The sequence below is a fragment of the Petaurus breviceps genome, unplaced genomic scaffold (assembly GCF_028583685.1).
Source record: "Petaurus breviceps papuanus isolate PSGF00001 unplaced genomic scaffold, PetGlider_PUasm1.0 446, whole genome shotgun sequence".
NCBI lineage: Eukaryota > Metazoa > Chordata > Mammalia > Diprotodontia > Petauridae > Petaurus > Petaurus breviceps.
The window spans coordinates 1,503,659-1,511,280 of NW_027186338.1; the positions used below are offsets into that span (position 1 = coordinate 1,503,659).

The 7,622-nt window shown below is 40.3% G+C and overlaps 1 long non-coding RNA gene across 1 annotated transcript; it reads left to right on the top strand.

Annotated features, from left to right (window-relative positions):
* On the top strand, positions 1 to 4,689 carry LOC138171452 (uncharacterized). Its single transcript, XR_011170886.1, has 2 exons — positions 1 to 114; positions 4,498 to 4,689. It is a non-coding gene; the product is annotated as an uncharacterized lncRNA (long non-coding RNA).
* Positions 4,690 to 7,622: the final 2,933 nt, after the last annotated feature.

Sequence of the window (7,622 nt, forward strand, 5' to 3'; positions counted from 1 at the left end):
TAAATGGGACTTAAGGCTTGCTGCCACTCTTAGGAAAGGTTTTTGTAAAGGGTCACTTAGAGGGAAGAACACTGTGATCCACTTTCGGCCAAGGGACCAAGGTGGAGATCAAACGTAAGTGCCTTTTTTTCTTCCCTAATTCTTCACAAAAACTTTATGCTATTTTTGCTGTTTTTATGTGTTCCTTTTGTTTGAGGTAGAATAGAATTGCTCAGTAAGATCAGTAAGAAGTATAAAAGAAAACAAATTGGAAGAGAAATAACTTATCTCTTTCTAAGTTAGCTAGCCCAGAGGGATCAACTGTATTTCTATGCATTTTGACTCTAGGCATAGCATTTTGCTTTGCTTTCTTTCCCCTCTAGCCCCAACTAAAAATTTCTTTATTGAAGGGGTAGCAATTGAGGGGAGAAGATCATCATTGTTGCTTGCCTTCTAAATAAATCCTGTGTTTGGTCCTTAAGGCATGAGGCTATGTATATCATATTTTGAAAAGAATTGTCACCTCTGCTTTCCAATGAGTGACTGAAAAACAATTTGTCTCCTCCACCACAAAGAATTGCCAAGATCTGGACATATAGATGGTAAAGTTTTCTTGGAATTATAGGCAGCCCAGAGAGAATTAGTGGTAGAAGGAGGTTTTTGTTGAGGTGGAAGTTAGTAAGTCATCACTGTGGTTAACTTTCGGTGGAGGGACCAAACTGGAGATCAAAAGTAAGTGAATTTTTCTCAATCTTTTTTTCTGAGATTTTGTGTTTAAATGGTCTTTATCCATCCTTTGGAGATGTATGCTCATGATTTGTCCTGATGAGAGCCAAAAGAGTTATAAATTTAACGCTCACAGAAAATTGGCTCCTCTTTACCTCAAAAGGTAGATTTCAAGGGTTAGGGGTAAAAAGGCTAGATAATCTTTAAATTAATCAGTGGAGTCCACTTGAACTCTTCAATGAAAAGAAGTTTTCTAGAAGAGGAGAGCTGTAGATAACTATGGTTGGTTACTATCAGCAAAAGGACCAAAGTGGAGAAAAACTGTAAGTGCATTTTTTATCAAACTAAATATGATCATTGACTTCGTTTATTGTGATATAGAAAATGTGTTTTTCCCTTTGTGTCTTTGCTTTCTTTCTCCCACTGAGTATTAATTTGCAGTTTAGATGCAAAAGCTCTATATTATATAATAGCTGTAAGTAGGGAGCTAGAAAAATGTATTCACCTAAACCCAAGTATAGTAAAATAGCTAAATATGGGGGTTGTGATGAAATTGTTAATAATAAACTGTTAGAGAAAACCCGGGATGAGATATCATAAAGTAAGAAAATTATTTTAAAAAATGGATATTGGGAGATCAGCTGGTCTTTTTTTTCCTTTTAAAAAACTATGTATTTCACTAGACTAAACTTGAAAAATTCCCAGGTTGGGAAGATCTGTCCAGAGAAAGCTAATATTTAAGAAATTTTTAAAAGAAGGAAAGAAAAATAATTAAGATTTGTTTTAAAATATGTATAGACTTTTATAAAAGGAGAAGGTGTTTAAAATATTATGTTTTCAATTTTTTTTAAACTGGCAGTATGTAGTCAGAAATAAAAGCACTTAACCGTGGCACAATTGACGGGGTCTAAGCGGTCTAAGGTGGTGGGTCTGTACCGCGGACATGGTACAGTAGTCGTTGCCTTCACATAGCGACTAGTGCCCGCTAATAAGACCCACAGCACAATCTGTTTCTGATGTGTGCTACTTAGGGAGGAAAAATAGAAAATTTTTACAAAAGTGGTTCAAAATGCATAAAGCTTATGGAAAAGAGAATTATTTTATTTGTGGATAAATTTGCTCAATATTAAATCTTCCCTTCCTGGAAATTGCAAGAAGGGAAATGAAAGAGAAGAGTTTAAAGATATCTTTTCTCTTAATAGAAATAATAAAAAACTTATAAAATTTGGTAAAAGAGTGAAATAAAGTGCCACGCTCTTGGAGTGACATCCATATAAGAATTAATGAGTTAGCTGTTTGATTAATTTTGACTGAATTCGTATTAACTGCCATAAATTATTTTTCCTTTGATCATAGAAAATAAATAATTTTGTATTTCATTCCTTCACTAAAAAAAATTAGTGAATGTGATAGAATTTAGAATAACGAAATCAGTAAGTTTGGTGAGATGATGACAGTGGTAATGGGCTTTCAGCTATAGAAACTTTTTATACACAAAAACTATGATAGTTTAAAAAGAAAACATTTCTAATTCTAATACCAGGAAATATAACGTATGGTTTTTCATCTGGAGACACATCTCCATATTTCACTGGAGTGTCTAGAATATATTGATGATTTTTCTTTGACAAATTTAAAAGGAGATGATTTTCTGAAATGTTTCATTGCCTGTTCTAGCCTATGATGCATCACAGAGTCTTTCTTATTTCTCCCAGGAGTCTTGGGTTTTTAAACATCTTTTAAAAAATTCATTTAAAAACTGAGAAAATGTTTTGAGGATGTTTACCCATATCAAATGTATCTCTTTTTAACCTGTTTAATGCCAAATAAGAAAGTTATGCCTCTAAGGCATTTCTGGAGTTTGATTTTTAAAAAAATATAAAACCTAGTGGATTATTAAAAGATTCTACAGGATTAGAACTGGAAGGGACTTTAGATTAGCTGGTATAAACCCACATTCATCCTCATTTTACAGATAAACAAACCGAGGGCCAGAGGGGTCCAGTGGTTTGCTTGAGATCACACAGTGACACAGCCAGGTCTAAAACCATGACCTCCAGACTCCCAATCTTCTCCACTATTTCCTCTGTTTCTGAGTCTGATCAAGGACATAGTGCTTCAAACTCTATTCGATAAAGTAAAAAAGAACCATACGCAATTTGTTTTAAAAATGAAAAGCACTTTGGGGTTGCTTTAAAAATGTCATTTTCCTCTCTGAATTTAGCTTTGCTTGTAACTGAAAATCCACAAGTTAGTGGAGAAAATACCAATGGTGGAAAGAGGACAGACTCTGAAGTCAAATAGTATTCAAACTGTGACTCTGTGTGTCTTGGGCAACTGCCTTGTGCCTCAGTTTCCCCATGGGGGATGGATTCCATAGCCCCTGAGGTCCCTTTCAGCCTCACATCCTATAGTTTTAAGTTGATTACAATTAAGCTTGCCTTACTGGTTTCTGGATATTGCAATGGTTTATATACAGATTGATGATTCTCTAGCCATCTGAGTACCAAAGGCTGGAAAGAACAATAATTTTGAACAATCAACACACTGAAAAGTGAGTTAGTATTGAGAAAAAATAATTCAAGCTATTTCTCAGTCTGAACGCAGCTTGTGAAACCCTGAAAACTTCTCTATGGGACTTTCCCAGAAACGGACACTTTATGTTTGTTTTCTGATCTTCTCCTGATTGCTTCTTTATGAACCATTTTAAATAAGGAAAAAAAAACCCTAAGGGCTGGGGGACTTGCCATAAGAGAGGCTGCCTGCTGGCCTGTGGGCTTCCCTGTCAACAGCTTGAATTAACCTGGGCAGGGGAGGGGAGTTCCATGCCACCATCTGACAGCTGCTGAGAGTCAGACTGCTTGGGCTAGTTTCTATTAGGACAGGTGGCCAGATAACCGTTGGCCCCAAGTCACAGCCTTGTGGCGAGCATGGCTGAAAATTCCCCCTGATTTGGGGAAGCAAGTTCAGGACCTCACTTCATGAAACTCCTATGGTGTGGTCCAAGAGGGAGATGGGCTTTTGAATTTAGAAAAGATACTCCCAAACTAAGGACACGATGGGGAGGAGGAGGGAATGTGACACCCTGGCTTATACTTGCAGTCCGTCCAGATGTCACATGAAGGAAATAGGATATCTGGTGTCAGGAGAGCTGGGTTCAAATCCTGCCTCAGCCTCTTACTACTTCTGTGACCTTGAGCAAGTATGTTTCTCCTTAGTGTTCTCATCTGTAAAATGAGAACATGGAGGACCTAAGTGGCCTTTGAGGTTCCTTTCCACTCTAAACCCACAGACTCTGGTTCAGTCCTGGGAGAAAACAGAGAAGAATGGAAATGAACAAGGACCCTGGGCCATCTTCCCTTGGAGGGGCCACTGGCCATCCTTCCTGTCTTGCCTTCTGTGCTACGTAAAGGGCAGCTGTGTCTCTCTGCTTGGTTCACAGGAAACCAGGGTTTGGTGCTGTAGGGGAAGTAAAAGAAGGGAGGGAAATGTCTTTGCTAAATCCAAACTTGGTGTGTGTGTGTGTGTGTGTGTGCATGCGTGTGTGTGGAGGGGCAGAGGAGCTTACAGAGTGAGCATTCTCTGGCCTTCAGAAACATAGGGATCATGAGAGAAACAGGAATGATGTCAGGTTCACGGCCATGATTAGCTGGCAGAGTCCTGATCGTTTTAGAAGATACACTTGATACTTCTTGCATATGTAGGCTGTAGATAACTCTTATGTTATTGATAACAGGCAAGTCCATTTCCTGTTATTAAACTTATCCCTTTTTTTCCCCTTCCTCTCTGCAGGGACTACGGCTAAACCATCTGCCTTCATCTTCCAACCATCTGAGGAACAATTACAAACAGGCTCAGCCTCAGTGGTATGCCTTGTGAACAACTTCTACCCCAAAACAGCCGCAGTCAAGTGGAAGGTTGATGACGTGGTCAAAAACTCAGGAGTCCTCACCAGCTTCACAGAACAGAACAGCAAGGACAATACATACAGCCTGAGTAGCACGCTGGTCCTCACTGCAAGTGATTACAAGGCCCATGAGACATACAGCTGTGAGGTCACTCATGAAAGCCTGTCCTCTGCCCTAGTGACGTCCTTCCAGAGGAGTCAGTGTTCTGCGTGAGGGGGACAACAGGGGCCCACGGAAGGGAACCTCCCCCACACCCCCATCCCCCTCTGCCTCTCTTTTTGCTCTCCTGTTTCAATGTCCCCTTCCTCGGCCTAGTGATAAAAGGCCTGTGGTCTCACCAAAGATCCACCCACCCATGGTCTCGTCCATTCTTGTCTCCATCTTTGCCTGCTTTAATCATGTCTATATTTGAAAGAAAAAAAAACAAATAAAGTCAATTAAATGGTCCTTATGTTCTGTGTCTTTCTCCCCTCGATTTAGCTTTTAAACATTTTTTCAAGTTTTTTCATTCACCTTACAACATAGAGACATCCCCCCTCCCACCCAACACACATACACTGGGACCTACCAGCATTTATTAAAACACATCACCAAGCAATTGGCTGGAGTTTATGGTGGGCTCTAACCTCCATAAACCTCATGAGTGGCCAATGTTGTCCGGGTGGCCTCGGAAGAAATTGGCTACCTGCTCCTTTGTCTAATTGTCCAGGCAATAATTTTTCCAGGAGCTGGTCAAAATCTCTCCATTGTGCTGATGAGTCTTCCAGTCACAAGAGCAGCAAGGGTGTGGGAGGACCTGGGGATACTGCATAACATTTTCAGAGGGAATTCCTGAAGCCTCACTTCAAAAGGATCAAGTGTAATGGAAGGGCCTTTCAATGGAAACCAGGGCCATACTTAGCCTCAGTATAGTATAATGGACAGGGCCTTGACTTGGAGCCAAGACCTGCGTTCAGGTCCTACTTCAGATGCATGACCTGAAGCAGGTCACTTAAACTCTGATCCTCAGTTTCCTCACCTGTAAAATGAGTGTCCCTTCAGTTCTAGAGCAATGAGAGTATGATGTGCAGCCTGGAGCTTCTTCTGAGATGTAATTTCATTTGAACCTCTAACAATGTCACCCACAGTCCGACCCCAAAAGTGCCTGTATCTAATAGAGCTGTTGGCAGGACTCCTTATTGGAGGAAGGAGAATTTTAGCAGCAACCTGGATTCGACCCAGGTTAACACAAGTAAAGAGCTAAGGAAAATGTTATTAAACTCCTTAAATTGTAATGAAGACCAAAGAGAATTATTAGGGAAATGCTTTTAAAGCATAATTTTGTAAATTCCTCATGTCTGTTTTTCCCACCACCTTTAGTTTCAGTTAGTCAATAAACATTGATTAAGCACCTACTGTATTCCAGGCACTGTGCTAAAACCTGGGGACACTAAGAAGGATAAAAAAGAGTCCTTGCCCTCAAAGAGCTTACAATATAATGGGGGAGACAACATGAAAGCAGTTATGTACAAAGAAGTTATATATGGGATAAATTGGAAATAATCAAGAGAGGGAAGGTACTAGCATTTAAGGGGGACTAAGAATGGCTTCTCATAGAAGATGCCATTGTAGCTGGAATTTGAAGGAAGGTCGGGAAGTCAGAAGGCAGAGATGAGGAGGGAGAGTATTCCAGGTATAGGAGACAGTCAGGGAAAATATCTAGAATCTGGTGATTGAGTGTCTTGTTCAAGGACTAGCCAAGAGACCGGGGTCACCAAAGCAAAGAGTACTCAGGGTAAGGGATAAGAAAAGAAAAAAAGGGGGGTCTAGGTTCAAAGGGCTTTGAATGCCAAGCAGGGGATTTTGAATTTGATCCCAGAGGTGAGAGGGAACCCCTGGAGTTAATTGAATAGGGAGAGATCTGTGACATGACCAGATCTGCTCTTTAGGAAGATTAATCTGATACTCAAGTGGTGGATGGATTGGAGTGGGCAGAGACTTAGGGCAGGGAGACCAATCAGCAAGTTATTGCCATAGGTCAGGTGTGAGGTGGTGAGGACCGGCACCAGAGTGATGGCAGTGTCCAGTGAGGGAAGAGGGAAAATACAAGAGAGGTTACAAAAGTCAAATGGAAAATATTTGACAACAAATTGGATACAGGGGATAACAGAGCGGGGAGTCAAGGATGACACTGAGGTTTACAGAGGGAATGGGGAAGGCCACACGTGGCCCTCTAGATCCTCAAGTACTGCAGGTTCTCCACTCCTGGTTTAGAGCCTAGGTGCCTGGGAAGATGGTGGTGCCCTTTGGAATTAGCATAGTCAGGCAGTTTAGAGGAGGGGGAGGTTTTAGGGAAAAGACAACTGGTTTTCAAGGAATAAAATCCCTCCAAATGGCCTTTCTTAAGGATTTGGGATCCGAGAGGGGTCTTTGTGGTCTCCTCATCCAATTCCTAATTTTACAAATGAGGGTAGTAAATGACCCAAGATCAAGAAAGTAGTAAATAGCAGACTCAGGATTTAGGCCCCTTTCTTCTTTTCTTTTCTTTTTTTACATTGTGAACTTAATCAATAGCAAATTTTTTAAAAATTCATTTACAGAGTAGAACAGAAGAAAGTACATGGAATTGAGGATTTCTTTTATAAACAGTTTTTCTTATTAAAACACAGAATAAATTCAAAATGTGGCTCTCAAAGCTGTCCTGCTTGTTTGTGATTCTTTCTGGCCTTCTGTTTCATTAAAAAAAAAACTTTTATGACCTTTTTTTCTTTCTTTTCTTTTTCTTCTTTTTTTTGGCCACCCTATCCATACCCTCCCCTGCCTTCATCCAAACAGAAAGAGAAGGGAGAGAGAGAGAGAGAGAGAGAGAGAGGGAGAGGGAGAGACAGAGACAGAGAGGGAAAGGGAGAGAGAGAGAGAAGAAAGGAAGGAAGGAAGGAAAAAAGAAAGAAAGAAAGAGAGAGAGAAAGAGAGAGAGAGAGAGAGAAAGAAAGAAAGAAAGAAAGAAAGAAAGAAAGAAAGAAAGAAAGA